Below are 24,935 nucleotides of genomic sequence, written 5' to 3' on the forward strand. Positions count from 1 at the left end.
GTAGGCTGTGTAGCTGCCAGATTCACCACAGGGCGATGTGGTGGCCAAATGTGATGACTTTACAGTGTCATGCTATTACATTGCACCCTTGTGTGTTAGCTGATGCAAAGTCAAGACAATAAGTCTCGTGGCACAGTTCTGTGATGGAGTTATTTTGTCCCAGCTGATACAAAAGGGCAGGAGTTCTAACTTAATTTGAAGCAGCCAGGCCCTGCATGGTAATGAAGAAGAAAAAGTGCTTGTAGAACTGTGTGTAGCTGTGGACCTAGAGTATAGGTGCCCAGAAGTGAGGAGTCTACTTAACAACAAGGGAGTTTGGTTACCTCCATACATGGAGACAGGCACCTACCACTGGTCAATAGAGTTCAATCACCTCTGGACAAGGACGTAGATTGTCAGGGGAGCCAAGGTACCACCAGAGTGGGAGACAGATGGTCTAATGGTCAGGGTGCTAAGAGTCAGGAGACCTGAGTTTTAATCCAGACTCTGGTACTGATTTGCAGGGTGACGTTAGGCAAGTGATTTTCCATCTCTATGCCTCAGTTTCCCCACCTACAAATGTGGGGGGTGATTATTATTTAAATGGGTAAAGCAACATGTTTTTAGGCTTCATAGAAGTGAGTTTTAAAGAGACACTGGAAGTGGGTTGTAGCCCACGAAAGCTTATGCTCTAATAAATTTGTTAGTCTCTAAGGTGCCACAAGTACTCCTGTTCTTTTTGCGGATACAGACTAACACGGCTGCTACTCTGAAACCTGGAAGGAGATTGTGGGTCTGGTCCAGAAGAAGGTTCCAGCCATAGGAGATCAAAACTGGAAGTGTGAGGAGGAAAAAACAGAAGTGGCCGGTTGTGTAGCTTGCACAGAGAGCAGGGGCAAGGCAGGGAGCAAAAGGGAACAAAAAAAAGAAATAGGCAGAACCTCATTTGTGGGGAGAGCTTGAACCTGAATTTGATTGAGAAGTTGAGGGAGCTAGGAAAGGAACTTGAAGGGAAACTGGGTATGATCAGAGCAGCAGGCAACGTAGATAATTTTGCCACTATATTGTGGGTGGTTTGGAAGGGGGAAAAGAGAGAGTGAGGAATGCAAAAATGAAGGAGCCTGCAGCAGTCACAGTGCAAATTGTTCAAGTGTGTGTAGAGTGTTTATACAAATGTGTTTGAAAGCGTGTAAGCTAAAGACTGATTTGCAAATTCAGCTGCCTGGACTTGGTAGCAACAGCTCAGTTTGCATCTGCTGGTCTGGGCAGTAGGTTTGGTCCAGCCAGATTTGAAGTCCAGGATGGAATGTGGCCCATTTGTGTTTGATTCTGATCAATGTGCATAGTCCAGAGCTCTCAAGCACCAAACAGGAAATAAGGACACAGTTTAGCCATGGGGATTGGAGTGGAAGGCAGGGCCGGCTCCAGGCACCAGCCCACCAAGCTTGTGCTTGGGGCGGCACCTGGAGGGGGGCGGCACGGCGCTCCGGCTCCCGCCGCCGGGGAGAGCGGGGCCACGGCCGGGCTCGCCTCCCTCCCCCCGGCGCTCTGGCTGGGCACTCCGCCCTCCTCCCAGGGCTCCGGTCGCCCTCCCCCCTGCCGCTGGGGAGAGCGGAGCCCCGGCTGGGGCTCGCTGCCCTACCCCCGGGGCTCCGGCCGCCCCCCCCCCCCCCGCGCTGGGGGGGCAGGGGGGGCGGCCGGAGGCTTTTTTGCCTGGGGCGGCAAAAAAGCCAGAGCTGGCCCTGGTGGAAGGTGGTTGGAGGGGTGTAACATTTAAAGCAGGAATAGAATTTCAGGATGTTGTGAATGAGGGGTTAATCCTGCATGTATCTGAACATCCCCAGGGAAATCTTTATGGCAGAGTCAATGAGCAGTGAGGACATAACAAAAAATAAATTTTGTGTGTGCTGGTTACAGCGTATTCATTTCCCCTGGGTTTCTCTCAGGAGCTCAGCCAGAGGGAATTGAGTACATTCAATTTCCTGTTGCAAATGGGGCAAAAGATGGCCTAAAAACAAATATATATTTACTTTCTGCATTCCTGGAACTTGAATAGCCATAATTAAAAAATGAGTCTGCTTCATGATTTTCAGCTCCCCAGCTCAATTTAGCTCAGTCCTCCTGGGACAGCATTTTTGCTGGAGCATATTAGAAGCAGAGAGATTCGGAGGGTTGATTTGGAGAAGCAGCCATCAGGCTGGGACTTATCCTGAGTTGTTGTAGTTGTTTGTATTCCCGCAGTGCCTAGCAGCCCTAGTTGCGGACCAGGCCCCCACAGTGCTTTGGGCTGTGCCTCATTGGAATGGATGTTCTTGTGCAGTGGTCCATACTGTTTGGCCGGATGGGCTGTTTCATGGGTATGATGGTTGTGGCCCTGCACGGAGGAGCAGACAGAAAGTGTTGGTCTGGGGAATCTTTTATTGTATTCTTGGTTTTAAACAAAACTTTCCCTCAGGAAAAGGTTCAGATTCAAGCTTGCAGTAAAGTTTTAGGCTGGCTTATATTTTAGCCAAGCCAGTTTGCTCTTGCATTAGAAAGGCCAGTTGCACAAACAGCTTTGGAGGGCCAGAACTCAGGGCCAGACTCTGCAGTTGTCAGTGGGAGACTTGTCTGAGGAAGGAGTGCATGAGGTGGCCCTACATTCTTCAGTTTGTGCTCCGAGCCATTGAATGGTTGGACAGCCTGCTCCAGTTCTAGCTATTGATCGCCCCTTGTGCCCATCCCTCGCTGAATCTGAGCGCCACCTGTACGAGAACAAACAGATCCTCACAGTGCTCCATGGGGTGGGGGAGCTGAGACACAGTGAGATTCAGTGACTTGGGCCTGGAATTGAACCCACATCATGGGCGACCAAGCCCCGTGTGTAACTGCAAGTACGTCCTTGCTCTTGAGCATCTTTTCTTCTTCCCTTGCATCGAGCCTGGCAGGGCATTGGTACAGCAGTTCCCTGAAGGTACCCCTGGCCTGCTGGTGATCCTGCCCAGATACCTCCAGGTAACTGCTATGCATAGGGAAAGGTCCCACAACAGAGAGATGCTGGCTCATTTGGCATGTGAGCTGGGCTCAATCCTGGGGGGTGCTCCATGCCCTGAACTGCCAGGCTCTTCAGTGGGAATTGAGGGCATTCAGCACCTCAGGGATCCTTTCCCTGCCATTGCAGAAGTCTTTGGCCCTTAGGTACCTTGGTCCTTCCTGTTTGCCGCCTGTGGTTCGTACCAATCCAGTCTCCTGAGGGCTGTGACACTTTTGTCTCAGCTTGGTTGTTGGGTTAGTGTGCAGGTGCTGGGTGGTGCTGGTGGCCTGTGATCTCCAGGAGGGCAGACTCGATGGTCTGGTCCAGTGGTTCTTAACCAGGGGTATGTGTACCCCTGGGGGTACTTAGAGGTCTTCCAGGGGTACATCAACTCATCTAGATATTTGCCTAGTTTTACAAGAAGCTACATAAAAAGTAGGACTGTCAAGCGATTAAAAAAAAGTAATCGCGATTAATCGTGCAATTAAAAAAATTAATCACGATTAATCGCACTGTTAAACAATAATAGAATACCATTTATTTAAATATTTTTGGATGTTTTCTACATTTTGAAAGGTATTTATGTGCCAGATATGCTAAAGATTCATATGTCCCTTCATGCTTCAGCCACCATTCCAGAGGCTATGCATCCATGCTGATGACAGGTTCTGCTCAATAACAATCCAAAGCAGAGCAGACCGATGCATGTTCATTTTCATCATCTGAGTCAGATGCCACCAGCAGAAGGTTGATTTTCTTTTTTGGTGGTTCGAGTTCTGTAGTTTCTGCATCGGAGTGTTGCTCTTTTATGACTTCTGAAACCATACTCCACACCTCTTCCCTCTCAGATTTTGGATGGCACTTCAGATTCTTAAACCTTGGGTCAAGTGCAGTAGCTATTTTTAGAACTCTCACATTGGTACCTTCTGTGCATTTTGTCAAATCTGCAGTGACAGTGTTTGTAAATCAAACAACATGTGCTGGGTCATCATTCGAGACTGCTATAACATGAAATATATGGCAGAATGCAGGTAAAACAGAGCAGGGGACATACAGTTCTCCCCCAAGGAGTTCAGTCACAAATTTAATTAAAGCACTATTTGCTTAACGAACATCAATAGCATGGAAGCATGTCCTCTGGAATGGTGGCTGAAGCACGAAGGGGCATATGAATGTTTAGCATATCTGGCACATAAATACCTTGCAACGCCGGCTACAAAAGTGCCATGTGAACTCCTGTTCTCACTTTCAGGTGACATTGTAAATAAGAAGCAGGCAGCAATATCTCCCATAAATGTAAACAAACTTGTTTGTCTTAGCGATTGGCTGAACAAGAAGTAGGACTGAGTGGACTTGTAGGCTCTAAAGTTTTACATTGTTTTGTTTTTGGGTGCACTTATGTAACAAAAAAAAATCTACATTTGTAAGTTACACTTTCAGGATAAGATTGCACTACAGTACTTGTATGAGGTGAATTGAAAAGTACTATTTCTTTTGTTTATCATTTTTACAGTGCAAATATTTGTAATCAAAAATAATATAAAGTGAGCACTGCACACTGTGTATTCTGTGTTGTAATAGAAATCAATATAGCAGAAAATGTAGAAAAACATTCAAAATATTTAATACATTTCAGTTGGTAGTCTATTGTTTAACAGTTCAAATAATCATGATTAATTTTTTTAATCACAGTTAATTTTTTTGAATTAATCGCGTGAGTTAGCCTCAATTAATCGACAGCCCTAATAAAAAAGCACTAGCAAAGTCAGTACAAACTAAAATTCCATACAGACAATGACTTGTTTATACTGCTGTAGATACTATGCACTGAAATGTAAGTACAATATTTGTATTCCAAATGATTTATTTTATAATTAGGTGGTAAAAATGAGAACGTAAGCCATTGTTCAGTAAGTGTGCTGTGACACTTTTGTATTTTTAGGTCTGATTTTGTAAGCAAGTACTTTTTAAGTGAGGTGAAACTTGGGAGCATGCAAGACAAATCAGACTCCTGGAAGTGGTACAGTAGTCTGGAAAGGTTGAGAGCCACTGGTCTGGTCCCTTCTGGCCTGGAATGCTGTGGTTCTGTGATGGGCCCTGATCGAGCACTGCTTGTTGTTTCCTGCCTTGCCTTGAAAGGGCTGATTGCCCAGTGACATCCCAGGGAGGGTAGAAAATGGCTGCTCCCAAAGCTGTGCACTTTACACCCAAAGGCGCTTTGCCGTGTAAATGGTGCGATTCAGCCAAGAATCCCCCTGGCATCTTGCTGTGCTAGACCAGACTTGGCAAGGCTTTTCCCCCTTGCTGAATCTGACATTTTACATTGTTTATTCCCCCTTAGCCATGTCACAAACCCATGAATCTCCCTCCCTGTCTATCTGCCAGCCCGTCCTCTTCTCCAGGCTCCCTCCAGCTCTGCTTCTTCTGTCTGCACTGGTGATTAAAGGTCTTGTGTAAGAGGAGCTCAGGTGTTGGGCTCCCAGCAGGGCCATGTGCACAGGTGGGGGGAGGGTGACATGGGCTGTTAGAGGAGGCCAGGCTCAATGACAAATTTGCCACTGTTCATCTCCAGCTGCTCCCACTCTCCTGCTCGCCGCGCCGAGAAGTCCTATTGATTTCTCATTGTCCTAGAGCTCAGCAGGATTAATATTAATGGGAAGTCATTATTCACCCCCCTTGATAGACTCTGTAACCTTGAGCCAGCTGGGAGAGCTGAATGTACTGCCTCTGTACTTCTTTGAACAGGACAGAGAGGGCTGGGCTCATAAGAACGGCCATACTGGGTCAGACCAAAGGTCCATCTAGCCCAGTGTCCTGTCTTCCAACAGTGGCCGATGCCAGGTGCCCCAGAGGGAATGAATAGAACAGGTAATCATCAAGTGATCCATCCCTGTGTTGCCCATTCCCAGCTGCTGGCAAACAGAGGCTAGGGACACCATTCTGCCCATCCTGGTTAATAGCCATTGGTGAACTTATCCTCCATGAACTTATCTAGTTCTTTTTTTAACCCTGTTATAGTCTTGGCCTTCACAACATCCTCTGGCAAGGAGTTCCACAGGTTGACTGTGCATTGTGTGTGGGCTCCCTGGACCCCACTTCTCCCTCTCTCATCCCACCAGGAGACCAGTAGGCACTGGGAGCTAGGTGTGTCCTGTAGGGAGGTGTTACTCTCCCTATTATCTCCTGAGATGCAGCCACTGACAAGAACTAGGTCTTGCTGCTGTTAGCCATGCAGAGTCCAATCTAGCTGAAATTTCTTCCCAGAGTCCCCTCTCCCTTTCCAGATCTCACATGCTCTCTCAAGCTCTCTTCTCCACACCTTCATTGCTCTCCATGCTGCCCATTCTAAGGCAGCTGTAAATATATAGTTACACACTGGACCATTAGGTAAATATTTGCGTGTAGCCCCAGACTGGCTTGTCACTGCACCAAAGGGGCAGCGTCAGTTCTCATGCACAGTCACGGGGGACTGTTGGCTTGTCTGGGTTTTTTTGAAAGAGGCATTAAAACAGGGGTGGGCAAACTTTTTGGCCTGAGGGCCACATCTGGGTGAGGAAATTGCATGCAGGGCCATGAATGTAAGGCTGGGGCAGGGGGTTGGGGTGCGGGAGGGAGTTCAGGGTGTGGGAGGGGGTGCAGTGTGCAGGAAGGGGCTCAGGGCAAGGGGTTGGGGTGCAGGAGGAGTGTGGGGTGTACAAGGCGGCTCAGGGCAGGGGGTTGGGGTGCAGGAGGGGTGTGGAGTGAGGGAGGGGGCTCAGGGCAGGGGGTTGGGGTGCAGGGTGCGGCAGGGGCTCAGGGGCAGGGGGTTGTGGTGCAGGGTGCAGGAGGGGTTCGGGGTGCGGGCTCTGGCCCAGCGCTGCTTACCTGGAGCAGCTCCGGGATGGCAGCAGCACGCAGCGGGGCTAAGGCAGGCTTCCTTCCTGCCCTGGCCCTGCACTGCTCCCGGAAGTGGCCGGCACCACGTCCCTGGGGCCCCTGGGGGAGGGGGGAGCAGAGGGCTCCGCGCGCTGCCATCACCTGTGGGTACCGACCCCGAAGCTCCCATTGGCCGCAGTTCCCCGTTCCCGGCCAATGGCAATCTCGCGGGCTGTAATTTGCCCACTCCTGCATTAAAAAGAGACACGCTTACACTGCAGTATTCAGGGTCTGCTTACCGCTCTCAAACCCCAGCAGAGAGTCCCTGCTTAACCTGCCTTCTTGTGTCTGGCTGTTGGATCTTACATGGTCCTTTCCCAGGGGTCACCAGCCACTTGGAAATGAGTGGGGCCTTCCTGACTTGCACAAATCTGTCCTGTATCCTGTGAATCTAGCCTGGGCTTTTCCAAGCTGAGTGGGACGTGACTGCCAGTTCCCATGATCTCAGGCCTGTTGTTTAGGAGATAGACCTGAACTCATTCTCTGCCTCTCCATGGCATCACAATGGGTCAGTATGAGAAAACACAAACCTCAACTCATGATTTAGTCCCACCAGGAAAAGGTGCACTGAGTCAAATTAACATGACTGCAGCCCTCTTAAAAGCTCCAGGCCAAACAAAAGTTTGAGAAGAGAGAAGGTGTCTCTAAAACATGTAAGTGGATTTGGGGCTGGGCTGATGGCCCGGGAGACTGAGGTTCTGCACCCAGAAAACTAGCAGAGTAGAAGCAGTACTAGGAGAAACTGCACCAGAGGCAGCACTTCCCAGGTGAGAGGGCAATCCAGCCCTCAGGGCCCATTCAGGCCTTGGCCTCTCTTCTAAGACTGCCAGCACCTGAGCTAATTAGTGCCACTGGCTATTTGTCCCAGTGGGAACTGGAATGAAACTGCCACTAACTTCACTTAGGCATCCAAACAGCCCTCAGCTGGCAACAGGTGGCATTCGCTGCCAGCCTGGAGGTTAAAACTTCTCTCTGCCATCAGCCATCCCCTGGCAATTTCCTTTCTAAGTGTGCACTGTGAGGATGATGGACCTCTGTTTGCTAAGAACTATCCTTAGAACTGTTTTGTCTCCATGTCTGTATGTCTCCTTGTGTTAGGGTGAGTAAAAGAACTCAAAGTTGAGAGTGAGGCATGTAATCTATGAGCTTTACTGATCATGTCTGCATCACATGGGTGGTCCATGCTGGGCTCAGACTCCATGGGCACTGGCATCTGGGTAGATTCTCTGAGAGCTGGGCTGGATTCTTTGGTTGTTTTCAAGTCCTCACTCAGAATGTGGCAGAAAAGTCACCAGGACGTTGCAAAGTCCGCAACCTGTTTCATACAGGCCATCGAACAGCTGGCATTGGTAATGACGGTTGGCTTTGAGTCACACAGCCTGTGCTCTGAACCCCAGTCACACCACCTCCACCACCATCTGGTTTCAAATAGTTTGTAAGAAACAGGTGACTAGTCTTCCTGAATAGTGCTTTAGAAAGGGGCTCCCAGATGCCCAACCTGGGGCAATAACCCCTTATATCAGCCAGCTCAGGGAGATCCCCAGCATGCAACAGGTGCTGAGGTCTGGGTGCGTCAATCTTATTCAGTAGTTTTCAACCAGGGGTATGTATACCCCTGGGGGTACACAGTGGTCTTTTGGGGGGTACATCAATTCATCTAGATATTTGCCTAGGTTTACAACAGGCTACATAAAAAGCACTAGCAAAGTCAGTACAAACTAAAATTTCATACAGACAATGACTTGTTTATACTGCTCTATATACTGTACACTGAAATGTAAGTACAATATTTATATTCCAATTGATTTATTTTATAATTATATGGTAAAAATGAGAAAGTAAGACATTTTTTAGTAATAGTGTGCTGTGACACTTTTGTATTTTTAGATCTGATTTTGTAAGCAAGTAGTTTTAAAGTGAGAAGAAACTTGGGTTGGGGGTACACAAGACAAATCAGACTCCTGAAAGGGGTACAGTAGTCTGGAAAGATTGAGAGCCACTGATCTTATTGACTTCAGTGTATATGTGGGTGCACCTGAGCCTGTGGGAGGGTGAGTGTACATGTGAAATACTGTGCATGTGCGTGCATGCAGGGGTGGGATGGTGGGAGTTAACTGCATGTGCAGCACATACCTAGCCAACATGTACAAATCACTGTGGGCCAAACTAATCCATGGCACAACTCCAGTCTTGTCAATGGAATTACACCAGGGATGAACTGGCCAATTGCAGGAAAAGGCTAAGATTTTGACATCTGTTATTCCCGTGAGTGAATCTCTGCCGAGGGTGCATGTTTTGGTCCTGTAGCCATGTGCAGCAACAATCTGGCCTGAGAAGTGCGTTTGTGTGTGTGTCTGCACGTGTTCACAGTGAGGAGAAAGCTCTTGTCATTAGCAGTTCAGTACATCCCACGTGTGGGGGGCAGGGAAGGTTCAAACTTCATTATCAGTTTTCAAATTCATTTCTGCACATGTATGGGAAAATAAATGAGTAACGCTGAGAGCCGAGCCTCCCTGCTGAGCAGTGACCCCGGCGGGAAGTGGAGGTGTCTGCTCCGTGGGCGCTGATTGGAATTGCACAGCCTCTTCGTTCCCCACCCCTACCCCTCCATTGCGCTTTCCTCCTGCTCACTGCTGCAAAAGGAGCGTTTTCTCCATTACCCCGGCCTCTCCAGACCCGCTGGCAATGAATGTCCCGCCCAGGGTGAACTGAGTGCGCAGGCTGGGATCTTTGAAGAGCTGTGTCCCAAGGGAAATCCCAGCCCCAGGGCCAGGGCCAGCTCTAGGCACCAGCAAACCAAGTACGTGCTTGGGGCAGCACTGGTGGGAGGGAGCCCAGGGCTGGGGTGGCAGGGGGTGGGGGGAGGGAGGGGAAGAGAGAGCCCAGGGCACTGGTGGGGGGGAGGGGGGAGAGCCCAGGGCTGGGGTGGGGGGCAGCCAAAAAATTTTTTGCTTGGTGCTTGGATCAGGGGTCTCTCCCCAGCCTGGAGACAAAATCATGCAAATGAGTTCTTTGAATGGCTTTCCCTCCCCTCACACCTGTTGGTGCATAAGGATGTTTTGTCTGGTGCCGCAACGCACCATCCTTGCTGGGGCACACCTCCTGGGGGAGCACCCATAAGAGCAGGCAAGCCCTGGACTGCACCTCCACTGTGTTATGCACCCAGATCAACCCCTAAGAGTATGTCCACACTGCATTGGGAAGGGAGCCTCCCAGGCCAGGTTGACAGCAGGGCTTGCGCTAGCACGCTATAAATAGCTGTATGGACACTGCGGCTCAGGCTTACATGCCAAGGGGTGAGGGTGGACTTGAGAGCCTGAGCTCCAGCCAAAGCTGCAATGCCAAAGCAACATCTACCCGGCTGTTTTCAGTGCTCTAGCCTGAGCCCCACTAACACAAGTGGGTCAGCCTAGGCTGGGAGGCTCACTGCCAGGTGCAGGGTGACTGTACCTTTAGGGTGTGTCTACATAGCAAAAGCCCCTCCTCCACTTAAAATAGCCGTGCGGACACCTTGGCTGGAGCTGGAGCTGGAGCTTGGCACTGAAGCTTGTGTACATGGTTATTGTTAGCGTTGTAGCGCAAGCCCAAGTCTGTAGACCCGGACTCTGAGACTCAGTGCCACGGGGTTTTGTTTGCTGTATAGACACCGGGTGAAACCTGGCACAACTCCCATTGACTTCAGTGGGGCCAGAATTTCACCCCCTGAGCATACAGACTGCCTTGTGTGGGTTAAATGTAACCATTCCCCTACCACAGGGGATGTCCCTCTCATTTGCAATCTGGCAGCAGAGAGCAGCAGTTTCCATTTCATCAATCTGGTAAATGACCCCTCCCCATCACAGTCCAGCAATGGGATTGTCTGAAACACATCCTCACCTGAATGGGGACTGATTAACAGCCTGGTGCGGCAGCAGGGGTGGCTGATGGTTATGGCTGGACTGTGCCTGGACCCTGCATGGAGAGTGGAAAAACATACACTGAGTTTTCAGCCCATTTCTGGGGGGGTTGTAATAGAACAGGAGATAAGGACCCTAATTCTGCTTACACCCGTGTTAATCAGGAGTAACTCCACCCAGGGCCGGCTCCAGGCACCAGCTTAACAAGCAGGTGCTTGGGGTGGCCAAGGGAGAGGGGCGGCACCTGCGGCAAATCTAGGAGCGAAGACCTGCCGCTGAACTGCCGCCGCCGATCGCGGCTTTTTTTTTTTTTTTGCTTGGGGCAGCAGAAATGCTGGAGCCGGCCCTGACTCCACCAGACTCACTGGCGTTGAGTGCAGGATCAGGCCCAGATTGTTCTCAATATTTCAGTGTGATATATGGCTCCTGAAAACCCTCCTGCTGCAGTATAAAAATAGAGCCAGGGCTGAACAGTAAAAATATGATCCCGATCTGAACCCCCGTGTTTAGAGGAGCTGAGAACCAGGATATTCAGTGAAGAGTATTTGCAAAATGTGGCTTTGGATCCAAATGCAGCCATCAAATGCTTTAAAGGTTGAGGAGTGGATAGATCTGGGTATTAGGTTTAGTCCTATCTTTAATAAGAAATCAAAGTTGCGTTACTACAGCATCCCAGAATCACCTGGGCATTGCTATGGAAAGGACATACAGAACAGACTAAGGCCCTCCTCTGCAAACACTACCACACCTGCTTCACTTTACACACCCAAATAGTCCTGGGGAAGTCAGTGGGAGTCCTTGTCTGTGTGTGAAGTAAAGCATGTGTGGAAGTATTGGCAGGATCAGTGTCTAATGTGACAGATTGCACTGATCTTGATTCAAGCGAAAGGTGGGGACTGGAGAAGAGAGGAGTGAGTGGGGAAGGCCAGGAGTGGGAGGGGAGTAGTCTTCCTATGTTCAGAAACCTTCCTTGCTGATTCCCTGAGAAATGTGTCCAGATCTGTGATATTATAGCTGTTACATGGAGCCATAACAAGGAGCAATGGGTTAAAATGAGTTTAAAAGTGTTCAGCACCCAAGAGCTTTGAGTGAGCTGTGCAGGGAAGGGGGAATAGACAGGAAACTAGAGTGACCCACCCTGGGAGAAAAAGATCCTTCCCTTCTAATAAACTAGTGTTGCCTTCCAGGGCTTGCTGGGAAAAGCAGACTTGAAGAAGATGAATTGAGATTTAAATCCCCCCAATTTTCTTCAGAGAGATTCAGATAATCCCTAAATGAGTCTTTTTGGGTTGAACATGGGGGCGTCACTAATTTCTGCATATGTCACTGAGCTCCGGGCAAATTCAAGAGCACAAGCGAGGGAACTGAGCAGACGACTGCAGGAGAGAGGCTGGGCAAAATGGGCCTGCCGAAATCAGACCTGGACGCAGCCTTCATCCACAACTCACACCGCAATCAAAAGAAACAGTGTCTCTCTCTAACAGATCCTCTCTGGGGAGTTCTCCGCTCACTCTTCCTGCAGTGCATTTTCATTTTTGGAGTAGCCTCTGCATTTGTGGGTTCTGTCTTGGACCAGAACCTTAGGTATTTAAATGCTACGTGAAGCGTTGTGCATGTGTTAGTCTCAGCCCCACTGATGGCAGGACATACCAGGAAGCTTGAGATCTCCAGTGCAGTTTTCAGGTAAAGTTCAGATAAGGATCGACATTTTGGGGTGCAGAATGGACCCACTGAGCCTTTTGGCTCTCTCATCACTAGTAAAACTGTAGGCAAGGTGGAGCCTTGAGTTTTTAATGCTCTATTGAATCTGTTGAGAGATGCTGGTTGGGCAGGAGCAGGGAAGGGAGAGCTGTGGTTTGAGTCACATAGGGACCTGGCTGATGGGATGGCTCTGGAGACACAGGTCAGGGAGTGCCTGGTCTGTAGAGATCAAAGGCAATTGAACCGCAACTTAGATGACACTGAGATGAGGCAATTGTAGGAAAATGGAGTTCAGTCTAATTACACTGGTCTACAATTTTTGAGAAGTTGTCTGCTTCAGAGATAAAATGTGCTATTTATTATGTATTTTGATGTGCTGAATTCAAATATGACAATTAAAACAACTGATTGGCTACTGTTTCTAAGATATTTAAGTTTTTACATTTTATGTCTATGTATATTGTGTAGATAGTAGAGTTTTAATCATAAATTGTAAACCTAGGTCTTTTCATGTGTTTATGGTTGCTTTACATGATAATATTTCACCTGTCCTGTTTATGTAACACTTTAAAAATCAGCAAAAGGGTTATATAAATAAAAGTTATTATGAAACAAAAGGCAAAAAACTATTCTGTACATAGTTTAGTCCTATTCAGTGTCTACTCGGCGCTTCTTGGCTTGTCTCTTGTATTCATTAAATGGAGCATCTCTTGTCACTGTCCAGCAATAGTCTGCAAGCATTGATGGGCTCCATTTGCCCTGATAGCGTTTCTCCATTGTTGCAATGTCCTGGTGAAATCGCTCGCCGTGCTCGTCGCTCACTGCTCCGCAGTTCGGTGGAAAAAAATCTAGATGAGAGTGCAAAAAATGTATCTTTAGTGACATGTTGCAACCAAGGCTTTTGTATGCCTTGAGGAGGTTTTCCACCAACAACCTGTAGTTGTCTGCCTTGTTGTTTCCGAGAAAATTTATTGCCACTAACTGGAAGGCTTTCCATGCCGTCTTTTCCTTGCCACGCAGTGCATGGTCAAATGCATCATCTCGAAGAAGTTCATGAATCTGAGGACCAACAAAGACACCTTCCTTTATCTTAGCTTCACTTAACCTTGGAAATTTTCCACGGAGGTACTTGAAAGCTGCTTGTGTTTTGTCAATGGCCTTGACAAAGTTCTTCATCAGACCCAGCTTGATGTGTAAGGGTGGTAACAAAATCTTCCTTGATTCAACAAGTGGTGGATGCTGAACACTTTTCCTCCCAGGCTCCAATGACTGTCGGAGTGGCCAATCTGTCTTGATGTAGTGGGAATCTCTTGCACGACTATCCCATTTGCAGAGAAAACAGCAGTACTTTGTGTATCCAGTCTGCAGACCAAGCAAGAGAGCAACAACCTTCAAATCGCCACAAAGCTGCCACTGATGTTGGTCATAGTTTATGCACCTCAAAAGTTGTTTCATGTTGTCATAGGTTTCCTTCATATGGACTGCATGACCAACTGGAATTGATGGCAAAACATTGCCATTATGCAGTAAAACAGCTTTAAGACTCGTCTTCGATGAATCAATGAACAGTCTCCACTCATCTGGTTCGTGAACGATGTTGAGGGCTGCCATTACACCATCGATGTTGTTGCAGGCTACAAGATCACCTTCCATGAAGAAGAATGGGACAAGATCCTTTTGACGGTCACGGAACATGGAAACCCTAACATCACCTGCCAGGAGATTCCACTGCTGTAGTCTGGAGCCCAACAGCTCTGCCTTACTCTTGGGTAGTTCCAAATCCCTGACAAGGTCATTCAGTTCACCTTGTGTTATGAGGTGTGGTTCAGACGAGGAGGATGGGAGAAAATGTGGGTCCTGTGACATTGATGGTTCAGGACCAGAAGTTTCATCCTCTTCCTCATCTGACTCAAGTGAGAATGATTCTGGTGCATCAGGAACCGGCAGTCCTTCTCCGTGGGGTACTGGGCGTATAGCTGATGGAATGTTTGGATAATGCACAGTCCACTTTTTCTTCTTTGACACACCTTTCCCAACTGGAGGCACCATGCAGAAGTAACAATTGCTGGTATGATCTGTTGGCTCTCTCCAAATCATTGGCACTGCAAAAGGCATAGATTTCCTTTTCCTGTTCAACCACTGGCGAAGATTTGTTGCACAAGTGTTGCAGCATATGTGTGGGGCCCACCTCTTGTCCTGATCTCCAATTTTGCAGCCAAAATAAAGGTGATAGGCTTTCTTAACCATAGTGGTTATACTGTGCTTTTGTGATGCAAAAGTCACTTCACCACAAACATAGCAGAAGTTATCTGCACTGTTCACACAAGTACGAGGCATCTCTGCTCACTTTGGCTAAACAGAAATGTGTCCCTTTGCAAAATCAAACACTGACAAATAAGAGAGCACGACACTGTATGATTTCTAGAGCTGATCTAGGGCAATTTGTTCAGCAGAGTGATGTAAGCTTCGTTATTATTGCATCATCCATGACTTCTAGGAATAACATGATGCAATTCATATCATGTATGACGCAATACCAGCTTCAGATTGCATCATTCATTGTTTTGCCTAAAAAGCAAGTACTGTCCAAACCCAGTCATAGATTTATTCATAGATCCAGTCAAAGATGTATTTTAGTCATTTCTGGTTTAAATTGAGATCCCTTCCCTTTATAACTCACTTATCCTCCGCCATTCCCAAGTCAAGGGTCGTATATACTGACCCAATAGCATATCTTGAAAACTAGAGCCAATCAACAATTTTAAGCATCATTTTCGTTCTCAATGACCCAGAATTAGTAAAGTTTGACTACATTTATTTCAGAAGCATTTTGGCTGTAGAGCAGTGCAGAGTTCACCCTGTGAGCAAACAACCCAGGTGTTTCTGAACTAGCAGTTGGCTGTTGTCTCCAGACAAGAGGCTGTGTGAAAGAGCAGAAGAGCCCTCTGAGCTGCTGGTGGGCTATGGTTGTGATCCCACTTCAGGCTCCACAATCCAGGGAAAATTCCCTCAAATGACAGAACCAGGGCACAGGCCTTGCACAGGCACAGCGATCATGCCCGCAGGCTGGCTGGCCTGCACAGAGTGAGGAGCTCAGCTAGGGAAGGGGGCGACTGTCTAAAGCTAAAATTACAAATGCTATTAACATTCAGAGTTGGCAATGAGAAAACACTCTAACATGAGCACTCTGCTACTCACCCGGTCCCCCAGATGCCCTCTCACCTTCTCAGTGAGGCTGAGACTGGCATTTAGCTTTTCCAGTGAGTTCAAAGGAGCAAGATCAGGCCCTCTTTAATTTTCAGCATCGAGCTGAGCAGACAAGGTATAGTTCCTCTCTGACTCAGCACTGAATAGTAGTGGGGACTGAGTACTAGCCAGTGGCACAACAAGAACACTCACCTTCCTGAACCAGTCTAGCAGCAGTTTGTATCTGTGGCTACAGCAGGTAATCTCAGCATTGCTAACCCGAATCTCTTAGAGGATCAGCTGCTGTGGGGGCTCCAAGGAAAGACGTAACCAGAGGAGAAAGATCTGGAACCCTGTCATTCCTAGGACTGTCTCAGAAATGCACTGCTAGTCTGAGGAACCATCTTTAAATTCATGGTCTGATAGCTCAAAGGATCTCAGACATACAAGCACATGCCAGCAGAAAGCTGTGATTTGCATAGCGATGGTATAAGGCATATGTCCCTAGCTCTGGGAGGTTGAGATATGTTTAAATTCACATAATTCTGATTACCATTTTATTTTTAATCCCACTTCAATACCAGCATGATTTTTAACTATCTCAGCAATTGCTAGACTAGACAATCTATGCATTTCAGCATCTGAAAGCAGCTTGGAACCCTCGCTTTCAAATGCTATAAAGCTACACCTCCTACTACTAATGTCAGACCTGAAGAGGGTGGGGAAAGCAAGAAGGTAATTGGAACTACATGATTTTATGGTGTGTTACCTCTTAACCTGCTTTACTTAGAAACTCTTTGGTAAGACCAGTAAATGCTTGCCAATCCTGGGCTTGGGCCAGCAATCAGAAAGAAAGGAGCTTGACCCCTGTGCATGCATTTTATTTCTACTAGTCTTCAGTGCGGGCTGCAGCAGGATAGCAGGAGTGCCCTCTGTACTGCATTCTCATTAACGGGAGACAACAATCAGTCACTCTCCTCCCAGCAGCTCCTCCTCACATTGGGAGGATCCAGCCTGCTTTCTTTGAATGTTAGTGGATAACTCTCTGCTCCCCAATTTGTGTGCTCTCTGGTTCGTATTTTCTTCTGCCATTTTATACCATAAGTAACTGGGTAGATGGTCAGTCCTTGGGTGCAGCACATGCTTTGTTTCCCTGAGGCTGAGCAACTGTCGTAAATTTTGTGGCTCTGGTATCTTCATCCGGTACTTGGCTGGCAATTACTGTTCAATGCGGGAGGTTCTCCAACTAGATGAGGGCTTGGTCTCAGCTGGTCTGGGGGGCCAGCTCTTTAAACAGCCACAGAGCTAGAACAGTGCTCCTCATTAGGGTGGCCAAGTGCCTGGTTTTTGACCAGAAAGTCTGATCAAAAAGGGGACCTGACAGTGTCCAGTCAGATCTACTGACCAGACACTCAATATTCGGTTACTGTGGGCAGGAGAGGTGCTGGATCATCACCTGCGCCAGCCCTTATTCAGCTGGGGTTACCACCTACCTGTGTCGGGTGGCTGCAGCTCCCAGTCCTGGCTCCGCAGGCGAGTCTCTCCTCACCTAGGCGGGGGTTGGGAAGGGAAAAAGAGCAAGCGACATGGGGGAGGGGAGAAGAGGAGTGAATGGGGGCGGGGCCTCTGGGGAAGAGGCAGGGCAGAGGTAGTGCTTTGGGGGGAATAGGTGAGGCGGGGTGGTTCCGACACTCCTGCTGGAGTGTCTGGTTTTTAAATATTACCAAGTTGGCAACCCTAAACAAATATCTAAACAAATACTTTGCCTCAGTCTTTAATGAGGCTAATGAGGAGCTTACGGATAATGGTAGGATGACAAATGGGAATGAGGATATGGAGGTAGATATTACCACATCCGAGGTAGAAACCAAACTCGAACAGCTTAATGGGACTAAATCGGGCGGCCCAGATAATCTTCATCCAAGAATATTAAAGGAACTGGCACATGAAATTGCAAGCCCATTAGCAAGAATTTTTAATGAATCAGTAACCTCGGGGGTTGTACCGTACGACTGGAGGATTGCTAACATAGTTCCTATTTTTAAGAAAGGAAAAAAAGTGATCCGAGTAACTATAGGCCTGTTAGTTTGACATCTGTAGTATGCAAGGTCTTGGAAAAAATTTTGAAGGAGAAAGTAGTTAAGGACATTGAGGTCAATGGTAATTGGGACAAAATACAACATGGTTTTACAAAAGGTATATCGTGCCAAACCAACCTGATCTCCTTCTTTGAGAAGGTAATAGATTTTTTAGACAAAGGAAACGCAGTGGATCTAATTTACCTTGATTTCAGTAAGGCATTTGATACAGTTCCACATGGGGAATTATTAGCTAAATTGGAAAAGATGGGGATCAATATGAAAATTGAAAGGTGGATAAGGAACTGGTTAAAGGGGAGACTACAACGGGTCGTACTGAAAGGTGAACTATCAAGCTGGAAGGAGGTTACTAGTGGAGTTCCTCAAGGATCGGTTTTGGGACCAATCTTATTTAATCTTTTTATTATTGACCTTGGCACAAAAAGTGGGAATGTGCTAATAAAGTTTGTGGATGACACAAAGCTGGGAGGTATTGCTAATACAGAGAAGGACCGGGATATCATACAGGAAGATCTGGATGACCTTGTAAACTGGAGTAATAGTAATAGGATGAAATTTAATAGTGAAAAGTGCAAGGTCATGCATTTAGGGATTAATAACAAGAATTTTGGTTATAAATTGGGGACACGTCAGTTGGAAGTAACAGAGGAGAAGGACCTTGGAGTATTGGTTGATCACAGGATGACTATGAGCCACCAATGTGATATGGCTGTTAAAAAAGCTAATGCGGTCTTGGGATGCATCAGGCGAGGTATTTCCAGTAAAGATAAGGAGGTGTTAGTACCGTTATACAAGGCACTGGTGAGACCTCATCTGGAATATTGTGTGCAGTTTTGGTCTCCCATGTTTAAGAAGGATGAATTCAAACTGGAACAGGTACAGAGAAGGGCTACTAGGATGATCCGAGGAATGGAAAACCTGTCTTATGAAAGGAGACTCAAAGAGCTTGGCTTGTTTAGCCTAACCAAAAGAAGGCTGAGGGGAGATATGATTGCTCTTTATAAATATATCAGAGGGATAAATATCAGGGAAGGAGAGGAATTATTTAAGCTTAGTACCAATGTGGACATAAGAACAAATGGATATAAATTGGACATTAGGAAGTTTAGACTTGAAATTAGATGAAGGTTCCTAACCATTAGAGGAGTGAAGTTCTGGAACAGCCTTCCAAGGGGAGTAGTGGGGGCAAAAGACATATCTGGCTTCAAGACTAAGCTTGATAAGTTTATGGAGGTGATGGTATGATGGGATAGCCTAATTTTGGCAATTTATTGATCTTTCATTATTAGCAGGTAAATAGGCCCAATGATCTGTGATGGGATGTTAGATGGGGTGGGATCTGAGTTACTACAGAGAATTCTTTCCTGGCTGCTGGCTGGTGAGTTTTGCCCACATGCTCAGGGTTTAACTGATCACCATATTTGGGGTCAGGAAGGAATTTTCCTCCAGGGCAGATTGGCAGAGGTCCTGGAGGTTTTTCGCCTTCCTCTGCAGCATGGGGCACGGGTCACTTGCTGGAGGATTCTCTGCACCTTGAGGTTTTTAAACCACGATTTGAGGACTTCAATAACTCAGGCATAGGTTAGGGGTTTGTTACAGGAGTGGGTGGGTGAGATTCTGTGGCCTGCGTTGTGCAGGAGGTCAGACTAGATGATCATAATGGTCCCTTCTGACCTTAAAGTCTATGAATCTATGAAAACCCTAGCTCCTCTGCAAGTAGGATCAGCAGCCTGCTGTGGCAGAGGGTCGCGGGGACATCCCCATGTATTTGCTTCTGATTTACTCCCACCTGTGATGCACAGAAATGCTCCCCCACAGCCAATTAGGAATAGGTAGCCACCAAAGAAGCCACTAGACTGCTCCTCTAGTCAGCTAAGAGAAGGTGCTGTAGAGCAGTGCTGACTACAGCGTTCTGTCATCTCCCTGCCTCTGTGTTTGCAGCATTCCCATGTCCTTGCTGAGCAGAGGGTTAGGTCTGGATCTGTCACCTGCCAGGGTGAGCCACGGGCCTTTCTCTGGGTCTAGAGTGGCATAGGGATGAATGACACACTTAGGAGAGCCCTGGGTATAGACATGCAGCTGCCCAGGGGCAGATCTATGTATTTTGCCACCCCAAGCATGGCAGTCAGGCAGCCTTTGGCGGCATGCTTGCGGGAGGTCCGCCGGTCCCGCGGCTTCGGCGTACCCGCCGCCAAATTGCCGCCGAAACCGCGGGACCGGCGGACCTCCCGCAAGCATGCCTCCGAAGGCAGCCTGACTGCCGCCCTCACGGCAACCGGCAGGCCGCCCCCCGCAGCTTGCCACCCCAGGCACGCGCTTGGTGCGCTGGTGCCTGGAGCCGCCCCTGCAGCTGCCCACTGCCTTGAGTGCCACACGGCCACACAGCTGCCATCCCAGATGTCCCTTCCCCACCTCTCCCCATCTGATGTGCCATGGAAATGACTGTTCAGCTGCCCCATAACCTTGCAGTGGTGTCTGTCCATGTTAAACTGGCAAAGTCCTCTCTTATATCCATAAGACCTCTCTTATAGCCATGAGATAATTGGAATATGTAGGAGCCCCACAAGACACTGTGCAACTCAAAGCTTTCCTGGCTTAGCATGGGGTCCAGGGCATTGTAGATCTGGTGGAAAGGTTTTGCCAGAGCCGGTGGGTTTCAGCAAAGACAATGCTATGAATATTGGGTTTCTTTGATGCAACAGTATTCCTGGTACCCATGATGTGAGAGGAAGGATGGTCTCATTTAAGGTACTGGATTGGGACTGAAGAGAACTGAATTCATTTCTGGGCTCTACCACATATTTCCTGCGTGATCTTTGGCATATCACTTAATCTCTTTGCATCTGTGAAATGGGGAGAATAATACTGTCTTTTCTCCCGCTTTTTGTGAATGTAAACTCCTCAGGGTGAGGCCTGTCTCTCACTTCGTGTTTGTATGCCATCTTGCACAATTCCCCACATCCGATCTTGGCCCACTCTTGCACCCTTGAGGGAGTGTTGTTTATTCATGGTTCTGGTTCCACTGAAGGCCTGTTTCTCCCCTGGCGCTGCCCGTGTCCTATCAAATGAGCCCTTGCGTCCCCGTTAAGTGATGCTGTGGCAATGCAAATCCACAGGCAAAACTGTAGCCAAATTAGACTGGCGGGTGTCTGCAGTGCAATAGGGCTGTGGAAAAGGCCAGCACAAATTTGGTGTCTGGTGGCCACGCATCATGAAGTAGGGAAAGTGAGGAATGAGTGCTTAATTGCTGAACAGAAGAGGGTGGTGGAGGGGTTGTTATGTGAGTGGAAAGTGGGGACAAACTGTTTTGCAGCTTTTGCTAAATAGCTTAGCTAATGTCTGTCTTGTCTAGTTAGGCTGTACGCCCTTCAGGACAGGGCCTGTGTTCTACTCTGTTTGTACAGTGGGGCCATAATCCTGGTTGGGGCTGTTAGATGCTAAAGGAATGCACATAAGTAATAAAGAGGGTAATGGACTTTCCTGGGCCATTTGATTCCAGTGGAGCTATGCTGATTTACACCAGCACAGGGGCTGGAATATCGCCTTCCTTTCTGGGCACCTCATAACTAGAAGGACTTTGGCAAACTAGAGGGAATTCAGAAAAAAACAGAACTGATCAGGGGGTTGGAGTAATTGACTTCTATGGGAAGATTCGAACCTCTAACTATTCACAGCTTGGCGAAGAGGTGCCTAGGAAATGGAATGGGATAACGCAGAGTGGTTCAAGGTGACTTAACTAGGAGGAATGGAAAGAAAGTAAGGAAGAGAAAACCAGGCTGAGTAACAGGCTGAATATCAGGCTGTGCGCTTGGTTCAGTTGTGATCTAATGGATCTAACACTGGACTAGGTCTCAGGAGACCTGGCTTCTGTTCCTGGCTCTGCTGCTGGCTTGCTGGGTGACCTTGAGCATGTCACTTTACCTCTCTGTGGCTTAGTTTCTCTTCCAATCCTTTGTCTGTCTTGACTGTTTAGATTTTGGGGCAGGGACTATATCTTACTGAGTTTTTGTACAGCGCCTAGCACAATGGGACCCTGATCTTGGTTGGAGTCTGTAGATGCCCCTGTAATACACGTTGTTGTTATTTATTATTGATTTGTATTACCATAGCACAGTGATGAGCTCCCAAAATCCTAAGAACCAGTTCCCTACCGGGTCCTTGGCGGCACTTCGGCGGCGGGAGGGTCTTCACTCGCTCCGGGTTTTCGGTGGCATTTCGGCGGCAGGTACTTCACCCAGAGCGAGTGAAGACCACCACCACCACCACCACCCCCGCCGCCGAAGTGCCACCGAAGATCTGGTAGGGAACCGCGCGGTGAGTACAAGCCCTATGTGCCTGTCCCCCACCCCCATCCAACCCCAACCCACATCCTGCCCCCGACTGCCCCTCTCAGAACCCGCAACCCATCAACCCCCCCCTGCTCCTTGTCCCCTGACCACCCCCTCCTGAGACCCCCCCACCCTAACTGCCCCCCAGGACCCCACCCCCTACCCAACTTGCCTCGCTCCCTGTCCCCTGACTGCCCCGACCCCATCCACCACCACCCCGACAGACCCCCGGAATTCCCACGCCTACCCAACCCCCCCCATTCCTCGTCCCCTGACCGCCCCCCCAGAACCTCCGCCCCCCTCCAACTGCTCCCTGCCCCTTATCCAACCCCTCCTCCCAGCCCCGGCCTGGCCCCCTGGCCCTTACCATGCTGCTGTTGCCGCGCGGCCGCTGGAGCTCGCAGCCCCACCCCCTTACCATGCCACTCAAAGCAGCAGGAGCTGCAGAGCTGCCCAGAGCGCTGGTGCCGGCAGCATGGCATGCTGGGGCTCTGCGGGGGGGGAGCCTCCCTAGCTGGGAACTCAGGCGGGCCGGTCAGGACGGTCCCGCGGGTTGGATGTGGCCCGCGGACCGGAGCTTGCTCAGCCGCCCGTCCCTTTAGGAACCGGTTCTACACCGGCTTCTAAATTTAACAACCAGTTCTTGCGAACCGGCTCCAGCTCACCACTGCCTTAGCACCTAGGAGCCCCGGTCATGGCCCAGACCCCATTGTGCAAATGCAGAACAAACAGTTCCTGCTCCAAATTGCTGACAATCCAAGTATAAGACAAGAGAGAACAGCTAAGGAGTACAAGGGAATAGTGAGACGATACTGGTCAGCGTAATTGTAGAATAGTTTCCCAAGCCTGTAATGTTTAAACTGTGCAAAACTCTGTTACATGTGTAATAGGAAACAGGCCTGCCCTGGGAGGGAGAAGGGCTAGCTGACCTTACCTGTGGAGAAATGTAGCGATTCTGTGATATCGAGTACCAGCGAGATGGAGAGTGAGCCTGGGACAGATATAAATGCCCACGGAGGTGTGAAGAGGACCAAGTTAGTACACTAGCCTTCTGCCTGTGGAGATCTGGGTTGTAGTTCTGTACGGGCCATTCAGAAGTGAAACAGTGTTTGATCTCATTCCAATTCAAAAGCCAGCACTAAATTCACAGCAGTTGGCACCCTGGAGGTGCACTTGTGGAGCTGTGTGAGGGGCTCAGGAATGGCAATGCAGTGGCTGTTGCCATGGGAGGACTCAGGTGCATTGAGTTTTCTGTAGGAAGCTGTCATGATGCCTATTGGTAATTGTGCTCTGCCACAGTTAGACAGAACTGTTAGTTTCTTCTCAGGATGGGACTAGGGCTGAGATAGCAGGGGTGCTCCAGGTCAGAGCTGAGCTGTATTGACAGAACCAGGAGTGAGTGCATGCAAGACTGCAATGCAGAGATAGAGATGGGATTGGTGGGTGCTGCACATCAGGACTGAAGAGTATTGGCCAAGCTGTGTGGTTGCCCATTACTGGACCAGTAAGGAATGCAAACTGCGATGGCTCGGCAGAACTGTGTGGAATGCAAGGCTATAAGTCCCTTGCTTTCCTGAGTGCTGGCGGCTGCCAGAACTCAAAATCATTATTCCAAAGCCTAGAAGAGCTGGGAGTGGAAAGTCTCAAGTCAGCTCTGACCTCCTCCGCCATTAATAGACGAGGTGATGGGCAGCCCTTAGACATGATGTGCATGACAGCCTAACAGTACTCCAAGCAAACCTCCCCCAAATGCCTCCCCTGGCCCATTATTTTCATCAACTGCTCAGTCTGAGGCCACTGCTGATCTAACCAAATGGGGCAAAAGGTCATTCCCAAGTGACCAGCATGGGCCTTTCGTGCTCATTCCTAGTGGGGGCCCATCCAGGTGAAGGTAACGGCAGACAGGCAGGAGGTGGGGTGTGTGAGGGCAAGGGAAGCTCAGCCATGTACCTGTTCTGAGAACACGTAAAGGGGGCTTTAGGGTCTCCTGGGTGGTCCCTGACACTGCCTGGGGTTCTGGGTGTTAGCCTTGCAGGAATGGGCGCATTTACTCTTCAGTCAGGTGAACTCTTGGCACTGAGCTGTTAGTGCTCATTTGGCAGGAACTGAGTAACCCCACGTTGGTTGCCCCTGAACTGAAAATGAAAACGAACCGTTTAAGCCTGAGAACACAGAGCAGAAGAGGTTGGGTCCAGTCCAATTGGGCAGGGGAGTCTAATGTGGGGACAGGGGAGGGATTCCAATGGCAGGAATACTGGTGAGAGCTTCTGTCTTTAAACTTTCAGTTGGGAATCCACCCCAAGTCCTCTGGACATGAGATCCTGGCTGCCAATACCCCACCCAGCCGCTGGGAGGCACGATGGAGGGGGGCAGGTGTCTGCTGGGAGCTCAGGATAGGGCTGGCTGCGCACAGAGCACATGTAGGGAGGAGAGGTGGAAACCAGCAGAAAGACGGTATAGTGGCTGGGGAGCACCAGGCAGCTGGGAGAGAGCTGGGTGGGTGAGGTGGAAGGGAGAGGATCCTGGGTCACCGAGAACATGTGTCTCAGGTTCCTCTGTGCAACTGACTGAGGAGAAGTCACCCTTACTGTGCTAAGGATTAAAACGTGTGGTAGCCATTTCTGGGGAGTGTGGGAATGGCCTCTGAGCTCCTCTGGCTCATTGATCTCTGCATCACCTGGCTCTGCCAGACACAGCAGACGCAGGTCGGTGTGAAGGAGGCAGGTGTAGCCACCATCTGAGATTTGCTCTGACGTGCACAGGCGTCTGCAGCTAAGATGACTGGAGGCAGCAGAGGTGCCCTTCAGCATTGTGTCCC

At 48.8% G+C, this 24,935-nt stretch overlaps 1 protein-coding gene across 1 annotated transcript in view; it reads left to right on the top strand.

Annotated features, from left to right (window-relative positions):
* Nucleotides 1–24,935, top strand: part of HCN4 (hyperpolarization activated cyclic nucleotide gated potassium channel 4) — a 188,760-nt gene that overhangs the window by 134,449 nt on the left and 29,376 nt on the right. The window lies entirely within an intron of this gene.

The sequence above is a fragment of the Emys orbicularis genome, chromosome 10, assembly GCF_028017835.1.
Source record: "Emys orbicularis isolate rEmyOrb1 chromosome 10, rEmyOrb1.hap1, whole genome shotgun sequence".
Lineage (NCBI taxonomy): Eukaryota > Metazoa > Chordata > Testudines > Emydidae > Emys > Emys orbicularis.